Genomic DNA, 22154 nt, shown 5'->3' with positions numbered 1-22154 from the left:
TGTGTGTGCAGAGGAGACTGTGTATATGTGTGAGAGACTGAGAAAGAGTTAGAATGATGGTGTGTGTGAATGCGTGTATGAAAGCAGAGGAGACTGTAAGAGATTGAGAGTGACAGTGATGTCATGTGACTAAATGCCTGTATGAAAGCAGTGGAGACAGTGCGTGTGAGAGATTGAGAAAGAGTGAGACCGATCTTGTGTGAGTGAATGTGTGCATAAATGCAGAGGAGATTATGTGTGCATGTGTTTGTGAGAGAGAGAGAGAAAGAGAGAGGGTCTATGTAAAATTGTTGTGTCTTACTTATTTAGTTTTAACCACTATATTATTTATTTTATGTATTTTTGATGTAAAATGCTTCTTCCAACACCGTTAGCATACAGTACAGCAAGTTTAAAACATTAGGTGGAGGAACTATTTTATATTAAAAATATATAAAAAAAATAATATAGTTCTAAAAAAAAAAGCAACAAAATATAACACAACAGTTTTACACAGAGCCCTTTCTCTAAGCACAATAATGCCCTCCAGAGTATGTGTCAATGTGTAATTAATGTCTTTCCAGGGGTGTAGAACCCCTCCACCTGCAGCGTCAGGCCTCATAACACCCCTGAGCAGGCATTAATTACACATTAACACACCCTGTCAGGCATTATTGCTTGCTTATTCTTTTCTTTTAGATTTCTGTATTCATTTGTAGCTGAGAATGGATTCCTTAAATGAGTATACCACTTATGATTTGCTAAAATATAAGTATATTTTACAGTGTACTAAATGCTATGTATATTTAAGGGTAACATCTGATAATACTGGTGACTTGTATTCCTCACGTCAAAAGTCAGATGATTTGCTAGCATTATTACTAGTGAATCTAGACTTTCTAATAATGATTGCACTTGTGCAATTGGCACAGATTAGAAAACAGTTACATATATTAATGACTGCGCTAATGAAATAAATAATAGTCAGTGTGCAAACAGAACTCACTTAGGAGAGGAAGTATCTATAAACAGTAAAGGCCACTCAACCCTATTAAACATGAAATTATCAATGACAACTTTAGAATTCAGGATACAAATATACAGCAGTCTGAAGATTTGGAGCATGTAGAAGAAAAAAAGAAAGGAAGAAGTTCACAGCAAATAAGGAAGAAAAAGAAACTGATTAATGTGTATAATGTAAAGAAATATGTACTAAAATGACACTGCTTTGTTATGTTAATATGCAGATTACAGGGAATGATAACATTGTCCAATCAGAAAATATTCAGTCTACAGAAAAAAGGCTTCCTTTTTCCAACAGAAAAGGTAGAAAACAGAGGCAAGGGACAGGTGAAAAGGAAGAAATCAAAGTGGAACTTGTAAGAATTGAAGGACATTACCATAAGAAAAAGAGAAAAAAAAGGCCAGACTTGGCCAAAGTAGCTCAAGTTGTAGAAGTACAATGACAGCTGGATGAGAATTGTATGCTTACAAATGTAATAAGCATTAAAAACAGTGGGATTAGTAAGACTAATAGTGCTGAAGATCATTCCTTTGTAACAAATGATAGAGCATATATTACTGAATTATAAGTTGGAGATTCTTCAAATATAGTTAAAAATTATGTGCTTGTAATTGTACATTCACTTATTAGAGGAGAGAAGATAATGAATATTTGGGTTCCTATCGTGAAATCGAACGTGAAGAATGTCGAATACTGGAAGGCCAAACTTGGTAGTTTAAAAGGTGAGAATGTTGAAGCCACGGTAACCCGAATTCTTTCCCAGGGAAAGAATTTGGTTGGCTGTTTCTGCGGTTTCGGCATTTTTGGACTGGGTCAAGGTAAGTGTACGAACGGGTAGTGACGGACTTTAGAGTTAGGGCGCGGGTCAGCTAAGTGTGCGATAGTGATGGACTTTAGGGTTAGGGCACGGGTCAGGTAAGTGTGCGGTAGTGACGGACTTTAGGGCTAGAGCTGGGTTAAGGCTAGTGCATAGATAGTGGTGTATGTTAGGTTTAGTGTAGGTTTTGAAGGTGTTTGGTGTGATTGTGTTATGTGTGTGTTTTTCAAAACAGCGTGTTTTTTCCCTGGGAAAAAAATTTGCTGTTTTGAAGTTTCAATGTTATCCGAATTCGATCTTCCAAGTTCAAACTTATGGTGTTCAATATTTTGGAAGTTCAATTTCATGATATAGACCTGAATATTCAATATTATCATATATTACTTTCATGAAGCATATCGGGGAAAATAATAGTGATTGGGGATTTAAATTTATCTGAAAGAGACTGGAATGATTTTGATTCAACAACATTGGTAAGGCAATCAGGAACAATAATTGCTTCAGATTGCTAAAAAGCCTACCAGTAAACGGAACATACTAGATAATGGTTTTGTTCCTAAGGAAGTGGCTGTTACTTTATGTTAAGTTTCACCACCATTGATGTACAGTGATCATGGGTTTATACAGGTTAAATAGCTGCTAGATAATTCTGCCAAACTGAACTCTAAACCAGTGCACAAAAGATTAGTAACAGCCTATATGGAAGCAAAATAGTCACTATGAATAACTAATTGAAGTGGTGTGCTCAGTGGAAAAAAAGTGCAGAAGGAATGTACCAAGTTTTGAAAGAAAAAGTTTGAATGCAAAAAATAAAAATATTTAACATCATGATATAGGTCACAAAGTTAGCAGGATATGTTTCCATAATAACAAGACACTTAGTTAAGGTGGGGGATAAAAATACAGTCAAAAAGAGTTGTATTACAACTTGGAAAAATGAAATAAACAAGCTAGACAGACAAATTAAACATAGTGTCAGACAAGATCAACACAAAATTGAAGACATTTTATTTAAAGATACTGAGCATAATAAGTAATCATATTATAGGTAAACAAGATTTGGTAGGTGTAAAGACATACAAATTGATAAACTGCGTATAGATTCTAAAATTTATTGTCAAACACAGCAGATGTTTAGATATAATCTTATACAAAGCCATTTGACTCCACAAAGGGGTGATAAATTATCCTAGTAACATCCAGAGAACTTCAGATACTGAGATTAAGTTAGATGATATTGAAAAAGAATTTCACAAATTGAAAGCAAAGCACAAGCAGGAGACAGAATTTGTAATAATGGCTTGAGTACACTTCACTATGAATTTACAGTACCATTATATTTGTTATTCACTAGTTCATTTGAGTACGGGGAGATTCTTCAAGACTAGAGATATGTCCTTGTTAACCCTATTCTAAGGGAAAGGGGAACAGGAAAAATCCAGAGTTATTAGGTCACTTAAATATGGGAAGATTCATCAAGACTAGAGGCATGCCCTTGTTAAACCTATCTTTAAGAGAAAGGGGAATAGGACAAACCCAGATTTAAGCAGACCCCCAAGTTTACTTTCATGTTGTGAATACATAATGGAGGAGGTTATTTTGGGTAAGTTATTGTCAGAATTGGAATGGTTGGGACTTAAACCACATATCACCATGCATATGTTCAAAGTAGATCAGTAACCACCTGTAACATAATGTTCTGTAACAATATAGCAACAACTGTAAATTTAAAAACTGTGCTGTGATGTAATTTATATAGACTTCAGAATTTGATGAAGTCATACAGAAAACACTGATCAGTACAGTAGAACTCGGTATTGATGTACCATTGATAAGATGGATATTTACATGGCTTACAAATGGGATATTGCGGGTATTATGCAGCAGTTGGACAGATAAAATATTAGGTTATAGTCCGGATGTCCCACAAGACTCTGTCCTAGGCACGTCCTTGTTAAGGTTGTATCTTTTAGATTTGTCTTTTTCACCTGAAGTGTTGCATGTAGATGACTTGAAAATGGATAAACTAATCTGGATATCAGTAGTGCATTTGATTCTGTTAATTGGGAGTATTTACTATTAGTACTGCAGGAAGATAATTTTTCAAACAAGTTCTTACAATTAATCAAACTTCTTTATGAAAACTCCTTTGCATGCATTAAGATGGGCTCGTTAACTTCCCAATCAATCATGATTACTAAAAGTACTAAACAGGGTTGTTCCTTGTCCCCATTTCTTTTTGCTCTAGTTTTGGAACCTTTTGCAAATTGTATAAGATTGAATAAAAACATCAAAGCCGTACTAATAAATAATGATTTAATCCCCAAAATATAGTTATTTGCAGATGACATCCTATTAACTTTAGTTGCAGCTCTTCTTTTATTTCAGTATTCCAAGCAATAGAAATATTCTTGAAGAAATTGGGACTCATTTTTAATGAGAATAAGACTAAAATACTACCTGATAATTATAATATGAATAAACTAGATAATAATTTACATAAACACATTGTGAAAGATGGTAAAATCTCTTACCTGGGAATATCTTGTCTGATAATATCAAAGATATAACAACCCTTAATTATAATAATTTAAATTCCATAAAACAAGCTCTTAATAAAGGAATATTTTTTCCCTGTGGAGGAGAGATTCTCCAAAATTAAAATGATTATCCCTCCTAAAATTCTATAAATAATACAATCTTTATTCCCCCCCCCCCAAAAAAAATGTATAATTTTTTCCTGAGATTTTTATGGTTTCCTAACAAGCCTAGATTGATTTTAAACCATCATATTAGAGATTGAATATCAGGTGGTATTGGTCTTCCCGATTCAGAATTATATTTCTTATCCTCAGCTGTTAAAACAATAATTTCTTGGTTAAATAATAATTATAATGCCAAATGGAAAGATGTTCAGGGAGGTATTTGATGTAAATTCAAAAATTTAACAAAATCGTATCATACTAAAATTGCTACTAATAAATTTCATTGGAGTAAAAGAGTATTTTATAGAAAACAAAAACAGACCAGTTAACGTTTTATATTAATACAATAATAACATTCTTTAAAAACTTCATTTTCAGGAACCCTGAATATAAAGTATGGATTGTCTTTGTATTTCCAATTGTCTATACTCACAATAGTATCAATACATTTAGTTTAACAACAATGACTACATTTAAAGACAAAACCTGTTATACTGGTATCAATTACTAGACAATAGGAAGTTACAAAATGTTGACCATATCATTAATAAGTTTGAGGTAAGCAAAGATATGTGGTTAGAAATTCAAAATTGTAGACGAGTAATTGAACATAATATTAATCTAATGAGAGCAATAGTTAGAAATTCTTTCCCCACATTCATTGATTTTTCTCATTATTCTAATGCACCAGAATATAATTAGAAAGAGACTTCTATCTAAAATATATAAGGTACTTAAGAGATCAGCAGTATGTCACAGAGAAAGCTACTCTGATTATTTTAGATTTGTTAACAACTGCCTAAGTGAAGATGATAAAAAACTAATACTCCAGTCTTCAAAATAAACTATTTCATCACTAAGGTGGAGGATATTATTTTGGAAGTTCTTACATAGAATCTTTATCACACTACGTAAAGTTGAATTTATGTATAATAAAGACATAGGATGCCAGAGATATAAACTAAATGTTAAAGCTGATTGGCAGTATATGTTTTACAATTGTATAACACTTAAACATATTGGGATTATATGAATTCCCTTCTTACAGTCTGTTTTTAATGATAAATTTATGGTGACCAAATATCTTATTTTATTTAATACACCTATTCCCACCTGTCACAAAATAAAATACCCTCTTTTATGGAGTATCTTAATATTAGCAAGAAAAGTCATCACCATGAAATAGAAGAATCAGACAACTCCTACTGTGAAGGAATTTGTACACTTGGCAGCTGAAGTTTCTCATCTTGAACTTATCACAATCAAGACAAGAACATCTGGAATCACCTCTTCATATAATATATGGTTGAAATTCAAAGAACTGATGGATAAACAGACTTTAATAATTAACTAACAACTGTTCTTACCACATTTCTTTTTCTGTTTAAAAAATGTTTTACAGTAGACACCAGTGTAAATAGTTATTTTAGTTGTTTTTATTCTTCTTTTAGATATGTATATTTGTTTTATAATATTTCTGTTGTCATATAGTAATGTTTTGTGGCTACAAATTTTAATAAAAACAATTGAAAAAAAAGAAAATGGGCAAACTGATTACATGTGTTATGGATGGGAACATACCTGTAAAATAACTTGACTAAATTGACCATTTGAACATAGAAAAATAATATACTGCTAAATACATCAAAAACTAAGCATATGAAATTTGGGAGATATAAACTTGAAATGTGAATATTTAATACAGTACATAGTAATTGAAACTGTAGATTCATTTAAGGACATAGGTATTTTGGTAGATCCAGCTGTGAGGTTTTTTTTCTAATCATATGAACCAGTTGGTTAGTGATAGTTATACAACTATAGGTTGTATAAAAAGATTTATAAAGTCAAGGAAATCAGAAATGATGAAATCACTGTTTGTTAGTTACATTAAGCCCAAACTTCAGCATGGAATAACAGTATGGAAACCTTATAATTAAACAAGCATGAATAAATTCGAAATAGTACAATGGGAAGATACCAAGGGCATCCAGAAATGTGAAAATTTAAGTTATTATGAAAGACTAAATTATTGTACAGTGTCTCATTTAGACATTTAAGAAGAGACCTTTTTCAGTTATATAGGGCATTTAGAGATCACTACCTCTGGGAGTGTTTTGGGTTATCAAAAAGTAATAGAGAATTATCAGACAACCTAAGATTGTATAGGAATGAGAAGTACATTAATTGGATCTCTGAGACAATAGCTGATCCATATAATAGACTACCAAATTACATTAAAGTAAGCACTAGTTTAGATATTTTTAAGTACAGTCTGGTTTCTTATTATGGGAGTTACTGTTTTGGTATATTGCTAGAAGGGCATTACTGCCTGTGCTTGAAATACTTGTATTGTATGTAAGTATGTATGCATTATGTAATGAAACTAGCTTATCAAATATGTACATATTGGTAGTGCTTAATGCTCCTGGAATGTTAATCCAGTTCAAAAGAATGCAGAAACCTTACAGTGAACTTAAGAAACCCATGAAGGTATTATCGGGGACACTTTTAAGAAGAGAAAGCAATGGTCAGTCAGCTGAGTGCTGCCTTGTTTTTGACTGTATATAAGGAAATGCATTCTTCGCTGTGAAACTATGCCACTGTTGTTTGAACTTCTAAGTGGGAGGTAATTAAAAGAGAATAAATTGTGGTGATATAGGACTAGATAAGATATTAAGCAGAATTTGTCTTTAAGTCATATGCATGTTCAAACCCATTTATATTTGGTATTTTTCAAGTGTAAAGCTGTATGTATGCTTGATTTTACAAACTGCATCTCTTAATTATGTGAAATGTATTTATTTATACTTATTTATTGCTTTTGTTGACCAGAAAGGTCTGACTGGGTGGAAAACCCCTTTTCAGCGGAGGCCCAAGGAGAAAAACTCCACAAGATACAGAAGAAAGTAACATACATGCATAATGTGATAAATCATTAAAGCATATAATAGTGAGAAAAACAATGATCATTTTTGCTTTCTCACTATTGTATGCTAAAACAATGTCAATATGAATGCTGTTTCAGAGGAAAATAGAATATGTCCCTCCTCTTTTAGTAGAAGGGTTTTATTCAAGAATGCCTCTGGTGCCATCCTGAAGAGTAGTTCTGGATATTTCCTTCCTTTACCATTTTCTGTTAGTGCTCAAGTTCAGAATGATGACTTCACAATCTATTACCTCGTATTCCTCTTTTCAGTTTCTTAGTGAATCAAGATTTAAAAGATGCATATCATCACATTCCTATTCATGCAGATTTCAGGTGTTTCTTTAGGTTTTGTGAGTCTGGATCACATTATCAGTTCTCTTCCTTACCCTTTCATAAAGTGTCTAGCTCCTGTAATAACATGCTGCAGACTACAGGGTATTCACATACTTCCTTATTTAGATGACTTGATTATCTTTGCAGACTCATTTTGAAAGTGTCAGGAATCTCTCTCTCTCTCTCTTGGGTGAGATTCAAAGACAAGGTTCAGAATTCCTTCCTGACTCCTTCTCACAGGATTGTTTTTCTGGGATGCCTGTTGGACACCTCAGTCCACAAGAAAAAAATAGATTTGCATTTAGATCTTTTTCTGTTTTTTTTCCAATCAGGCTTCTATCTCAGGAAGGGAATTCCTCAGGGTTCTGAATCTCGTGGCTTCAGTAATTCTCATGATACCTCTTTCAAGACTCTACATGAGAACGGTACAATGACATCTGAAATCTGTATGGTGTCAGCATTAACACCCCTTGAATTTTCAACTCCCAGTTTTAATATTTATAAAAAGGGAGATTGCATTATAGCAACAACAAATTTCTCTGAATCCAGGTCTCCCATTCTCCCCTCTTACTCCAGCACAGTCATGAAGAGCAGACACCTGACCTTGCTTGGGGAACTGTATCTATGAGCATAAAAGTACAGAATCTTTGGAAAAGAGAAGCCTGCTACTAGAAAATCATGTATTAGCAAATGAAAAAGGTTTTCCAGTTGGTGCCATCAAAACAAGCATAACCTATTCAGGACTAGTGTTTCTCTGGTTTTAAAGTATTTGTGTGAAATAGTATCTTATAGCCTGTCTTACTACTCAATCAAGGTTCACTTGTCAACTATTTTGGCATGTCTGCCCATGGATCCTCCTCTTTCAGCGCAGTGTCACATGAAAATTTGTTTGAAAGAAGTTCTGCATAAGAAGCCTCAGAGAAAATTTGGTGGTTCCTCCTTGGGATCTTAATTTTGTGCTTGAAAACTAACTCTTGCTCCAGCTGAACCAGATTATGAGGATAACTTTTGGTTCATGACATGCAAAACAGTCTTACTCTTTGTTCTAACATCTGCAAGAAGAGTATCTGAGTTACAAACTCTTATGGTTCATTTACCTTAACTCATTTTCCACAAAGATAAGGTTTCTTTGAGAATCAACCCTTCCATTATGGAGTTTAGTTTAAGCCAAGCTGTCCAGCTCTCTATCTTCTTTGCAGAACTTAAAAATGGAGGAGAAAATATAATTCATGCCACATGTGTCTTTGGACAACTCAGATACTATCTTGTCAGAAAAGTCTTTTGTAACTTGTGATCAGTTCATTTCTTGTGAAGGTAAGAAAAAAAAAGTCAATGTGTCAAAACAAACTATTTCCAAATGGTTGCCTCAAGCTATTGCTTTTTTGTTATTCCCACCACAGCAAAATTATTCCAGGCAGGGTCAAAGATCATTCTATCAGGGCCTTGGCTTAATTTTTGGCTTTTTGGAAAGAGTTGGATTCCAGAAATATTCTAGAAACAGTGACCTAGTACTCTCTGCACACTTTTGGAAAGCATGCTAAACTAGATTCTTTCTCCAGGTCTAGGACAGGCTTTGCTAGCACCATTCTCCAGTGGCAACTGGAACCTCATCCTTCCTCTTCCTAGCCCCTCTCATCACCATCATCAACTCTCCTTTTCCCATCTTTCTACATGTGGCCAGGATATCTTATCAACTGCCGACATCTCTCTCTCAATTCACTGATGCTCTTCTACCTTTCTCAACAGTAATTCCTGACTGTCACAAGTTCTACCTCACACAATTCATGCATCCTTTTGCTGGTCACCCTTGTTTCCTCTTGAATTCTTCCTGACATGTGCCTAAACCACCATAATCTGTTATCTTTGACCTCCTCTGCAATTGCAGATACTTGGGCTCCTGCACTGATGTCGTCATTTCTTCATATGTCCACCAGGGTGCATCCTACTACACATATCAGGCACTTCATCTCCATCACCTCTGGTTTTCTCAACTGCTCTGCCATCACTTCCCAGGTTTCTGTATCATACAGTTGTACTGGTCATGTCACTGTTTTGTACCCCCTTACTTTTCAACTTCTTTGGCATTCTTCTGTCACACACTGCCCTTGACACTTTGTGCCAAGTTGCTGCACTGGGTGTATATTACTTCATCGAAGAACTGGTTCATTGAATGGCATTTCATTGGAAATCCTGTTCATCGAACCTTCCTCTTGTGGGGGACACAGCCCCCATATACCAAATCCAAGATCACACTACAATGGGGAAAGGGCAAATTTCCAAATCCCCACCTTCATGCGATCTCAGTCAGAATGGTTAGATGAACTGCATGTTCAAAAGTATGCCATTCGATGAACTGATTCTTCGATGAAGTAATAGAGACCTGGTTGCAGCTCTTTTAATTCTAGCTTTGACCTCCTCATTTAGACTTCTGCTCTCCTCAACCACCCCTCAAAGATACTTGAAGCTGTTAACCTGTTCCAGTATTTTCCTTTCTGGCTAACTTCTCAGCTTCTTCTGATTTCCCCCATTTGCTGCAATTACAGCTGCCTTATTTGTACTCAGTTTCATCCTTTGTGCCTTCAGTTTTGCATTCCATTCTCATATCACTTGCTGAAGTTCTTGTTCAGAGTATGTCTGTCTCTGTCTGTCTGTAATTCCATATTGTCTGCATGCAGAAGTTTGCTGTTCTGTCTCCTCCAACCTGTTTGCTAATTTTGTCCATCACCTTTATGAACAACAGCGGCCTCAGAGGTAAATCCTAGTGCACACCCACTCCCACTGCTCTCTGTGAGTCCAAATACTGTTCATACTTGTGTCATTGGGTACTTGTACATAGCCTGCAGTGTATCTGGGTGTTGAACCATTCCAGGACTGCACAAATGAGCTTTCCTGGGACCTTTTCATATGCATTCTTCAAGTGTAGGAATACCCCATTGGACTCTTTCCTCATACCTAGTTTCTTCTCAACTATCTGTCTTACTGCAAGCACTGGGTAATTTGTGCTGGATCCTAATCTCAATCCAAACTGCTCATCTCTCATCTTTCTATAATTCTGTGTATTCATTTATCAGTCACCCTCTTCAGAATTATCATACAGTGCAAATGGAGTTTGATACCTGTATACTGCCCACAGTTGTGAATGTCCCCTTTGTGCTTCTACATGGCACTAAAATTCTTATTTTCCATTTAATTGCAGTACACCTTTCTTTCCATATTGTTATAAATACTTTAAGGAACCATCTTTCGCTGCCTTACTCAACATTTTGATCACATCTGCTGTGACCTCGTCTGACCCTGCTGTTTTCCCTGACTTCATTTTCCTTAGTGCTGTTCTCACTTCTTCTAACATGGGCTCCTCTTCTTCTCTCATTGTAGGCTGTGTCTGGGACTGTACAGCTTCTGTGGGATTGTCTTCATTCAGAAGCTGCTGGAAATACTCCTTCCATCTGCCATTGATGTCCTGTGGACTGGTGAGCAGGTTATTACCGGCATCCCTTATGAAATGTGCCTGATAACTGTCTTCTTTATCTTTCTGTCTTTGTCTTGCAACCCGATAGAGTTTCTTTGTGCCATCTGCTGAGTCCTTTTCCAGAAGCATCTGATAGCTTGTTCTCTGCTATTGTAACTGCTCTTTTAGCATTTGTGTTAGCCAACAAATATTCTTTCTTAGCCTGGTTCATCTTTTCATTTTCCCAGTTTTTCCTCCCCTGCTTCTTTCTTTTGATGACTTCCTCAATTTCTGCATTCCACCACCAACTTTCCTAATATATCTTATTTCCATACCTGGCTCAGCTGCATGTCTGTCCTATAGTCCTCACACATGGTGTTTTAAGATACTGCAATTCTTCTTTAACTCCACCTATTTCTTGTTCTTCCTGAGGTGCTAGAGCGCTGAGCATTTCCTTGAACTCTTGTGCTTTTTCTCCAGTCAAATTCCAGGTGTTCAGCTTAGTCTCTGTTGACCATAGAGCTTTCTCTGACCACTGCTTACAGTCGATTATGGCAACCAGTAGTTTACGCTGTGGGTTGACTGTTTCATTGGGGATGACTTTGCAATCACTGATTCTTCCCCAGTGCTATTTCCTTACTAAGAGACAACCTACTCGAGTTGCATGTTGGCCACTCTTGTATGTATTCTTGTGACTGCCTGCCTTCGTGAACCTGTGTTGGCCAACATCAAGCCATTTTTTAAGACAGAAGTCTAGAATGGGTCCTGTTTATTCGTTTTGCCCTACCCATGTGGACCCAGGCAGCCCTCCTATCCTGTTCTGTTTGTCCAGATATGAACATTCAGGTTCCCCATTATAAACACAAGCTTATTTTGTCCTGCTTTATCTGGTGGGTCATGCAGCTGCTACTTGAATGCACTCTTTTCTTACTCTGACAATCCTGTTGTGGGCACAGGCTTAGGTTATGAATAGCGACCTACCCTCGCACTGTAGTCTGATTGCCATGAGTCTGACACTAATTCTGATGACATCTCTCATTGTCTTCTGAAGTCTGTCTCTCACCACAGTGCACACATTATTTCTACTCTATCCTTCCCCTGAGTAGCAGACTCTGGATCCAAAGTCAACTGGCTTTACTGCACTGTCTTCCATTTTGTGTTCTGGAGATAGATGTTTTCTAGGCTCCTCCTTACCATTGTAACATCTACTTCCAAACTGCAGCTTGTCAGTGAAACTATCCTGAGTGTAGCAATTATTAGTTCATGTTTGGCAGGTTGATTGGTCTTATGTCTAGATTTCAATCAACAGAACAATGCCAGGTAACCCAAGCTGGCCAAATGGACATTGGCTAGCCAGTAGCTGTCTGGTGGACCTCAGCCATTAACAAATTATATAACAAAAGAAGTAAGCTACTGCACGTCAGAGCAAAATCCCATGAAGGGAAGACATCTCTGATCAACATTAGCAGAAAACTACGTTCTCTCATAAAAACATCCAAGGCCAACTTTGAGAGAAAAATCGCTAAGGACACTAAAGATAAACACAAAGCCTTTTTCAGCTATGTTAGAAACCTGGGCAGAAACCCTCAGATATGCTCAGAGTTAGTTCACAACAACAAAAAATACACTGAACCCACAGATATTGCCAACATTCTGGCTGACAGGTTCAGTGCAAAGTTCTCCCCTCCCTCACCCCCAAAAGAAGAAATACTTATCCCAGCTGAATGTAATCTCCCTGTCATCTCAGATGTCCAAGTGAGAACCACCCTAAACAAAGCTAAAAACACAGCATCAATGGGACCTGACGGTATCCTGGGGTGCGTGTTACGTGAACTCCAAGAGGAGCTAAACCCACACATAAAAATGCTATTTAACCTTAGCCTTACTTCAGGATATGTACCTGAACAGTGGCGTACAGCAACAGTGGTCCCACTCCACAAAGGGGGTACCTCTACAGACCCTGGAAACTACCACCCATTAAGCTTAACCAGCCTGGTCTGCAAAGCTATGGAAAGAATCATTATGGAACTCATAAACAGAGACATAGGGGACCTACAGACACTTGACCCCACCCATTTTGGCTTTGTAAAGGGCAGATCCTGCCTTTTGAACCTGGTTGACTTTTTCGAAACAGTCACTAGAGCCATTGATGAGGGCAAAGCAGTCCATAAAGCCTACCTGGACTTGGCTAAGGTCTTCGACACAATACTCCACTCAGGCATCATAGATAAGCTCAACAGCTTAAACGTAAACCCTTACATCACTAGATGGGTTGCAAACTGGCTAAAGGACAGAACCCATAAAGTTAAAATCGCTGGAGCAATGTCAGACTCAAAGCCAGTCACAAGTGGTGTCCCACAGGGATCTGTCCTGGGACCCCTCTTGTTTGGCATTTATTTCTCAGATGTTAAAGCAAACATGGGAGGTTTGTGGCTGACAAAGTTCACAGATGACTGCAAATTAGGCGCCATAGTCAATACACCAGTGGACACATACATCCTACAAAAAGGCCTCACAGAAACGGACAACTGGTGCCGGAGTCACGGCCTTAAACTAAATGCCAAAAAATGTATAGTCATCCCCTTTGGGAAAAACAAAGTACCCACAAATTATCACATAGACAGCAACCCACTGAGTATGGAAAAAGTAATCAGAGACCTAGGGACCCAAGTCGACAGCGACCTCTCATTTGACACCCACGTTGCCAAAGTGGTTAGAAAAACATTCTACCTTGCACACCTCATCATGAAGGGATTCACATCCAGATCCAGGGATGTCATTGTACACCTATACTCCTCCCTCATCAGACCCATGATTGAGTACAATGCCCCATTTGGTATGTACCTCACCCGGCATTTGCAACAGCTGGAGAGACCACAAAAGTACCTCACCAAGAGGATCAAGGGTCTCCAACATATGTCTTATTCTGCCAGACTAAAGAAACTTCAGCTCTATTCAGTAGCATACCGCCTGCTCAGAGGTGATCTCTTCCTGACGTACAAGGCCATGTCCAATCAGGATCTGATGGACATGCTCCACCTCAAAAGATCCAAATCCATCAGGACCACAAGAGCTAAAGACTTAAACCTCGGCACAAGTATGAATAGGACATGCTGGAGGGATAGATTCATAACCCAGAGGCTTCCCATGCTTTGGAACAGGATCCCAGTTCATATTAGGCAGAGCCCCTCACTGACTCTCTTCAAGAGAAATCTTGATGAGTGGATGGGAGATCTTAAGTTTACCCCAGGGGTCACATCTGTGTCACTGCTAGACAGGGGCACAGTAAACTAATTCTATTATATAAGGGGACCTTCATTGTGTCACCACTAGACAGAGGCACAGTATTCTAATTTTATTCTGTACATTTTTGTACCACTTCATGGGGTGGCAAAAGCCACATCACTATGGCTAGGCTTACAAATGCCCTAGGGCAGATAGCCTAGTACTATACTATGAAACTATGATCCTGGGCTGCTGGGCTTTATGGTGGACGCACACTGGATAATAGGAGCAAATAGACCCCTCCCACTATTAGCGTAGGTCATTGGTGTAAGTGTTAGTAGGTTCTGTCTTCAGCCTCCTTGTCACCCGAAATACCCTTGCCTATTCCTGGTGACATTAGTCAATGTAACCAAATCACCCAAAGCCAATTTTACCCCACTGAGTGGCTAGCCCTGCCACAGTACACAGTATGTGATCCATATTCTCTTATCTAGAGGATACTGTCCACAACAGATGATGCCCAAAGTAGTAGGGCTATACAATTCTTCCCCACATAGGCACTATCTAGAGTCTGTGCTGCTGTGCACAACTACATTCTTGGGTGAGTTTCAGGTAGAAATACCCAGCATGTTTTTGGAAGGTGGGAGGAGCCTCAGAGAGATGCAGGGAGACCATGCAAACTTTACACAGGTTTTTTTGAATGAAGATCAGAATCTAAACTTGCACTTTGTGTATCAGAAGCAAAGATGTTAACTATTATGCCAAGACAGCTAGGCATATAATAATTAACTAATTATAAATCAGAAATTAGTTTGAAGATGAATATAGTTCTTGATCAGTTGAGGTAATTTTTTTTTTATTTTGAAACTTTGAAGATGGCTCTACAGATTAACCAGGATTGGTGCCAACAAATTCTTAATTTTTTGTACAAACTTGAAGCAAAGCCATGAGGTCTGAATATCATCTCTATTTTCAGTCTATTAATTGCTTATGTTACTTCAGAGATGGTAAAGTGTAGTCTCACTTTAAGCACTTAGGCCAAAATTAATTTAAGAAGTCAGTATATTGTGTATAAACGCAGGAGTTTTTTGACAAATATATGTCGTGGAATGTACAGGAGACTATATTTGCAAAGATGAAAACTGTAAATTATTCTCAAGTATATTGCTAATGTTATTGGTCAGGTGTTTACATTTCAAAAGCCTAGCCAAGAATTTAGAAGGAACACGACCCCACTTGGAATATTTAGTTACAATACTGGCCTCACAGTATGATAGATTAGTTATAGAAATCTATTTTCATTGCTTATATAAATCACATACGTGGGAAATTATTGATTTGCCATACATGTTTGAGTTTGTTGTTTAGTGTTGAAATTTGCTTCTGTAAATTTGAAATTTGACAACTGCATTTTTTCTATACAAGGCTGAACTAAATGTCTTCTTGTAACAGTCATTAAGAAAGGTCTGGCTAGTATCTTAGTAGAACTGAGAATCTGGCTATGATAATAAAAAATACCTGAGTTCAGATTCCTGCAAAAAGTTACGATTACATTCCAGCTTTGCACATGATGTTTATTTAAACAGAGTTAAAGTTGAGCGAGGATAATGGAAGGTTAGGGATTAATCTAGTCTCAGTTTTAAAACATGACAAGGCAGAAGCCATTGTTGAAGACATTTTAAAAAATCCAGTCTCATCCAAGGGTTATGAGATATAGACTAATACATTTAGTCTTAACTGTTGGGGTTACATGCTTCGTGGGGATCTAGTAGGTCATAATCCCATGATTATTTCTTTTACCAAGGTTAACTCTTTAATTCCCCTCCTACCAGCCTGCCATCTCACCCAGTCACAGTCCACTGCTGCTCTGCTGCCTCCCTCTGAACCAAACAAATTAGCAGTCCGATATTCAAGCCAATAACCAGTCATTCTTAAACCACTAAACAGAGTCCATACAGACTGCAAATATTCATTTACTGCTACTAGTCAAACCGTATCTTAAACAGCTGACTAAATCTGATATTTACATTGCTGTAAGTACACATTTATTGTTTTTCTTTCACTTCTGCTGGGGTCTGAACCCGCTCCATTTGCCCTGCAGGCTCGCACCGCTCCCCTACCCTGCCAATTCCCACTCACCCCCACTACCTTTATTCATCCACATTCCCCTCCCAAACTACCTAACATCCAATCACACAATACCCCACCCACCACAAATACTCCAATTTTATAAACCCCACTCAACTTTAACAATGCCTCCTACCTTGTCACACCTGCTACACCTACCAGCCTTGCTAACCTCTCTCACCTGTCTTACATTTCTTATACAACTTCCTTACCCCTGCCATGCCCCACCTTCAAATTCCACAGCCACTTCCCAACCTACTTCTACACCATCTTTCAGCTCCATAATACATGACCTCTAATCTTCTAACCCAACCATGCTATTCAAACACAAAATCCTACCCATCCCACATTCATCTAACCCACCCCTCCAACCTCATCCCAAAAAGTCCACCCCCTTCCACCGCTCAAACTCTACATCCACATTAAACTACCTTATACTCATTCTGCACCAAATTTCCCTCTCACTCTCCAGCGACATCCATCCCAAACCCGGACCCACTCCCACCACAAAAAGCACAAACTTCCCTCCCACACTCCCTCAAGCACTCAAATCTATTCACCTCACTACACTCGACACTCAAAGCCTTTGAAATAAAATCCCTAACCTCCATGCCTGGCCCACCCGCAATCACCCTGACATAGTAGCCATCTCAGAGACCTGGCTTAAACCCTCCATAAAAGGCAATGAAATTCTCCCACCTGGCAACCAAATGATTCACAATGACAGACTTAACAAGAAAGGTGGAGGCGTAGCTATTATCTACTCCTCTACCCATGCAGTTATTCCATACTCTAGTCATATGCCACACTTCACCAAAGCTGAAATCACCATAGCTCTACTAAAAATCAAGAATCACAAATCCATGTGTATTGTCGTCCTCTATATGCCCCCAGGCAACAATATCCCTGTACTAGAATATATCCTCTCCTGGCTTTCCTCTACTATTAAAAATGAAACCAACAACTTCACCCAACTCATAAACTCTCCCACCAGACCCAACAAGGATGGGACCTTTGGCACCATCATTGACTGGATCTTAACATCCCATCCCAACCTCATTTCAACTGCTGGAATCCTTCCAGACCCTCTCAGTGATCACCTACCTGCCTTTGCTGACCGTCACCCATCTCCTCTTCAAAACCAACACCACTACCTTCAAATTTGTAACCTCTCCCACTTCAACCCTCAAACTTTTTCTGAATGTCTAAAACTTACTGACTGGACCCCAATAAGAACTCTAACTCTCGACATTGCCACTAACTACTTCAATGAAACTTTCTTAAACCTACTCGACAACCACGCTCCTGTAAGAACCAAATGTGTCAAAGCTAAAGCCTCCCCCTTGTTATCAAAAGCAACTAAACTAATCATGCTCAAAAGAGACAAAACATGGAAACAATACCAAAGAAACAAAAAACTTAACACCCTACTTGAAGTCAAACAACTACAAAATACCATAAAAAAAACTAATAACCAGAGACCACAAAGCATACTACTCCAAACGTCAATCTAAGTACTCTACCAATCCTAGAAAATTCTGGGACACAATCTCCTCCCTCCTCCACCCTGGAAATAAAGATAACCCCTGTCCCAACCCAAATCTTACCGACCTCGAAACTGCCACCCAGTTCAACTCCTTCTTTGTTGATTGTATAGCTAAACTATCTTCCTCTTTCCCCAACCCACACCCCACACCCCTCTGACTCTGCCTAAAACCCATCCCCACAGGTACAATGAAAAAACTTCAATCCAGCTAAAAACTTGCCACAATGCACCTGACAATCTACCAACAGCTTTCCTCAAAATAGCTGCAGACAGCAATGCCTTTCTCATCTCCATCTTAATAAACCAATCCATCCAAGAGGCCTACATCCCTTCTGTCTGGCAACATGCATATATCATCCATCTACATAAGGGTGGTAAAAGCAATGACACCACCAGTTTCAGGCCTACTGCCATCCTTTCCCCACTTTCTAAAGTCCTGGAAAAATGTATCCATTCACAACTATTGCCATATATAACACACAACAATCTTCTCTCCCTCACTCAATATGGATTCCGCCCTGGCCACAGTACCATGACTCCCCTCCTTTCCTTCCTTGAGACCATTAACCAAGCACACGACTCTGGTAAACTCATATCTACCCTGTTCCTCTATCTATCCAAAGCTTTTGATACCATCTCCCACCCCATACTCCTATCTCAACTCTCTCTCTCAGCCTCTCTGCCTCCACCATATCCTGGTTCTCAAGCTACCTCTTTGAATGACAACAAGCCATGCAATGGAAATCCTCAACCTCTCCCTTCCTACACACCCCCACTGGCGTGCTCCAGGGTTCTGTTCTAGGTCCCCTACTCTTCAGTATATTTATCAATAACTATCACCACACCATCCCTGATTCATCACTAATCCAATATGCAGATGATTCAACAATCATCTGCTCAGCTTACTCCCCCACCGACCTGCTTCTAAAAACCCAGTTAGCTTTCTCTAATACAGAAACCTGGATACAAAACAATCACCTGGCCCTGAACCCTAATAAAACCAAACTGATGATTTTTTCCCCCTCTAGAAACTCCCCTATCAACAAAAACTCATTCTCTGTACTCAGCCAGAACCACGCCCCCATTGAAATTGTGTTTAATACTAAACTGCTCAGTGTTGACACTCGTATCCAAACCACCATAAAAAAAACACCAAAAACTAGAACTCCTGTACAGACACAACTGCTACCTCACCCCTTCCACCAGAAAAACCCTCTCCTCCTCCTCCCTTCTTCCCCTCCCTTATGTATGTGCTCCTCTACTAACTAATCTCCAACTCGACCTACTACAATCCAAACTCAAATCCTGCTACAATAAAATCAGCAAATTCGCTACCAACTCAAAAAACTCATCCCACCAGTGCCACTCTCTCCATACCCTGCAATGGCTCGAACTACCCAACTACCTTAGCTTTCTTAAACTTACCACTGCCCACAAGCTTATCTTCAAACCTTCCTATTGCCACTCTCTCACTGCCAACCTAACCCCATACATTCCTAACTGCTCACTCAGATCAGAAAACCCAAACCTCCTACAAATCTACAAACCCTCATGACCCCCTGGCCACCACCTGATATCTTGCTCCATATCTAAACTATGGAAATCTCTACCTCCCTCCCTGTGCAATACCCCTAACCACACCAGCTTTAAATCTCTCCTATTCTCACATCTTGCTTCAAAATGGACATTCCCATGCAACTCTCCTTCATAAATTTCTCCCCTAACTATTCTAACTCCCACCCCCTACCACACCCAATTCTCATACCACTACATTGCCTACTACTACTTTTCACTACCTACAAAGGACAGTCTCCTGCTGCACTGTGGCTAACCTTGGATCTCCTTTTATATCTAAAATGTGATTTTATTACATATAATATAACTGTGTGCTTACGGAAACTTTCCACCACTGTTCTATTGTCTGTATTTCCTTGCATGTGTTATAAGTATTATGCCTCATATGTATTACACTGTATTGTCAGCTTGATGTAAGTAATCACACTGCTTTGTATACATTTGTAATTTACTTGTTTATTTGTCACTGGAGCTTTTCTCCCCGGGTCTCCACTGAAATTGGGCTCTTCTTGGCCCAGTGGACTTCACTGGTCATCAAACTGAAATAAATACATAAATAAATAATGCTTCAGGGCATTTTCTATCATAAGGCTGACTGAGAGTGACATCCCAGTCCACAGATAAAGTAAGACCGTAATGACTTTGATAAAGCATTCAGCAATGATAGTTCCCCATAATATAGTGTGTATATTGAAGCAGTAAACAAGGGTTTATTTAAGACCGTATATAAGCAATTATGATAAATCTACTCTTAGAATGTCTTATAACCCTAATAATCTGAAAGGGATGCATTTTTAAATAGCAACAAAGCGATTTATGAAAAATCTTAAATAGTGACAAAGTGATTTATGAAAAATCTGTGTATGTATGTCTCAGTAGTTTATTGTGGCCCATCATTCTTTATTGTTTTATGATGTGATATTTATTTAATCCACACTGTAATGAAGTGAAATAATGTACTATAGTGAAGCAATGTAATGCACAGCCAGAAACATATAACTTCATATACGGTTCTTTTCTGATTTTTTTTTATTACCTTACTGCAGTGATGTATACATCAACCTAATTGCCACAGGTTGTGGATTAAAATGGTCTATTGATCAGTAAAACTTACCCAAATATCAAATTGTAAATAAGTAAATAAATGTTGCTTTCTGTGTTTTTCAGCACTTGTACCTAGGCCATGACTAAAAATGACCTCTTAACCACTCATTCAACCAAGATAATAAAAAAATTAATAAAAGAAATGGAGCTCTCCAGGTCATTATGGTGTCAGTGTATCATGTAAGCACTGCATGCATACATACATACATACATACATACATACAGAAGCAGTAGAAGTATGCAAACAAGAGAGGTAGAATACAGGGAACAGAGATGTACTGAGACCTTTTATCCTGCTAGATAGCTAGATAGATAGACAGACAGATAGAGATACTGTTGATGGATGAATAGAAAGATAAGAAGACAAATATTATGTCTGAGTCTATGTAGTTTCTTCTTCTTGTTATTACTCATGAATGTTTGCACTTTCTGTAGTATTTCTAAAGCTTTTTCCCCTTTAATAGAGGATTTTGATGCAGGTGTACTGTTTATTTATTTTTATATTTGTTGTTTATTAATTATTTATAGCCATTTGATTATCGGGAAAGTCCAACTGAGTAGAAGCCCATTTTCAGTGGAGGCCCGGGGAGGAAAAGCTCTACATTATTACAAAACATTTTAAGAACAATAATTTTACAATCTTCAGAAAAAAAAAAACATTTGCAGTTTAAATTGTTATAACAAATTAGATATAAAAACATTGCTTAAGAATCGATACAAGTCATATGACAACCATTTAATATTTAATGAAATTTTAGACAGTTTGTAGAGAAATTAAAGGTAAGTTAGTCTAGTACTAACAGGAATTGCAATGTAAGTGAGGGGAAAACAGGTTTGTTGTAAATGAAGAGAGAAAGTCAGGGAAGAGATTTTGATAGAAGTCAGGAAGTAAATGAAAAAGGGAGAGTAAGAAGCTTTAAGGAATGAAAAGGTATTTGTTCATATTTAGGGATATAGTTTATCCTGTTTTGAGCAAGAATATAGCTAGGTTTAGCTAGGAAGTCTTTCAGAGTGGTTCTGAAGGATGTGAGGGAGGGTACTGACCTGATGGATACAGGCAAAGAGTTCCAGGCCTTAGCAACCTTGCACAAGTTAAATAGTCATGGGCAGATTGACTGTTGTTGAGTTACTCATAGGGAGGTCTCAGGAAAACACTATCCATCTTCCATGGGGTCTGCAAGAAGATGTCATTGTCCATTTCTGTCTGTTTTTTTTCAGGGTGTCCTTCAGTTATATATCCAGACTGTATGTTCATGTCTGAACAACATGTACATCTATTAACAGAAGTTTACCTGTCAAAAGGATTGCGTAATAGTATTGCCTCAGCTGTGACATTTTCTCA

The 22154-nt window shown here is 38.0% G+C and overlaps 1 protein-coding gene across 1 annotated transcript in view; it reads left to right on the top strand.

Moving 5' to 3' along the window:
* GARNL3 (GTPase activating Rap/RanGAP domain like 3) overlaps positions 1 to 22154 on the top strand; it is a 3522664-nt gene that overhangs the window by 2775173 nt on the left and 725337 nt on the right. The gene's annotated exons all lie outside the window — the stretch shown is intronic.

Source organism: Protopterus annectens, chromosome 16.part0, assembly GCF_019279795.1.
Source record: "Protopterus annectens isolate FY-2018-M chromosome 16.part0, PAN1.0, whole genome shotgun sequence".
Lineage (NCBI taxonomy): Eukaryota > Metazoa > Chordata > Ceratodontiformes > Protopteridae > Protopterus > Protopterus annectens.
The sequence above is the reverse complement of the archived record's forward strand: the minus strand, read 5'-3'. Positions and strand labels throughout refer to the sequence as shown.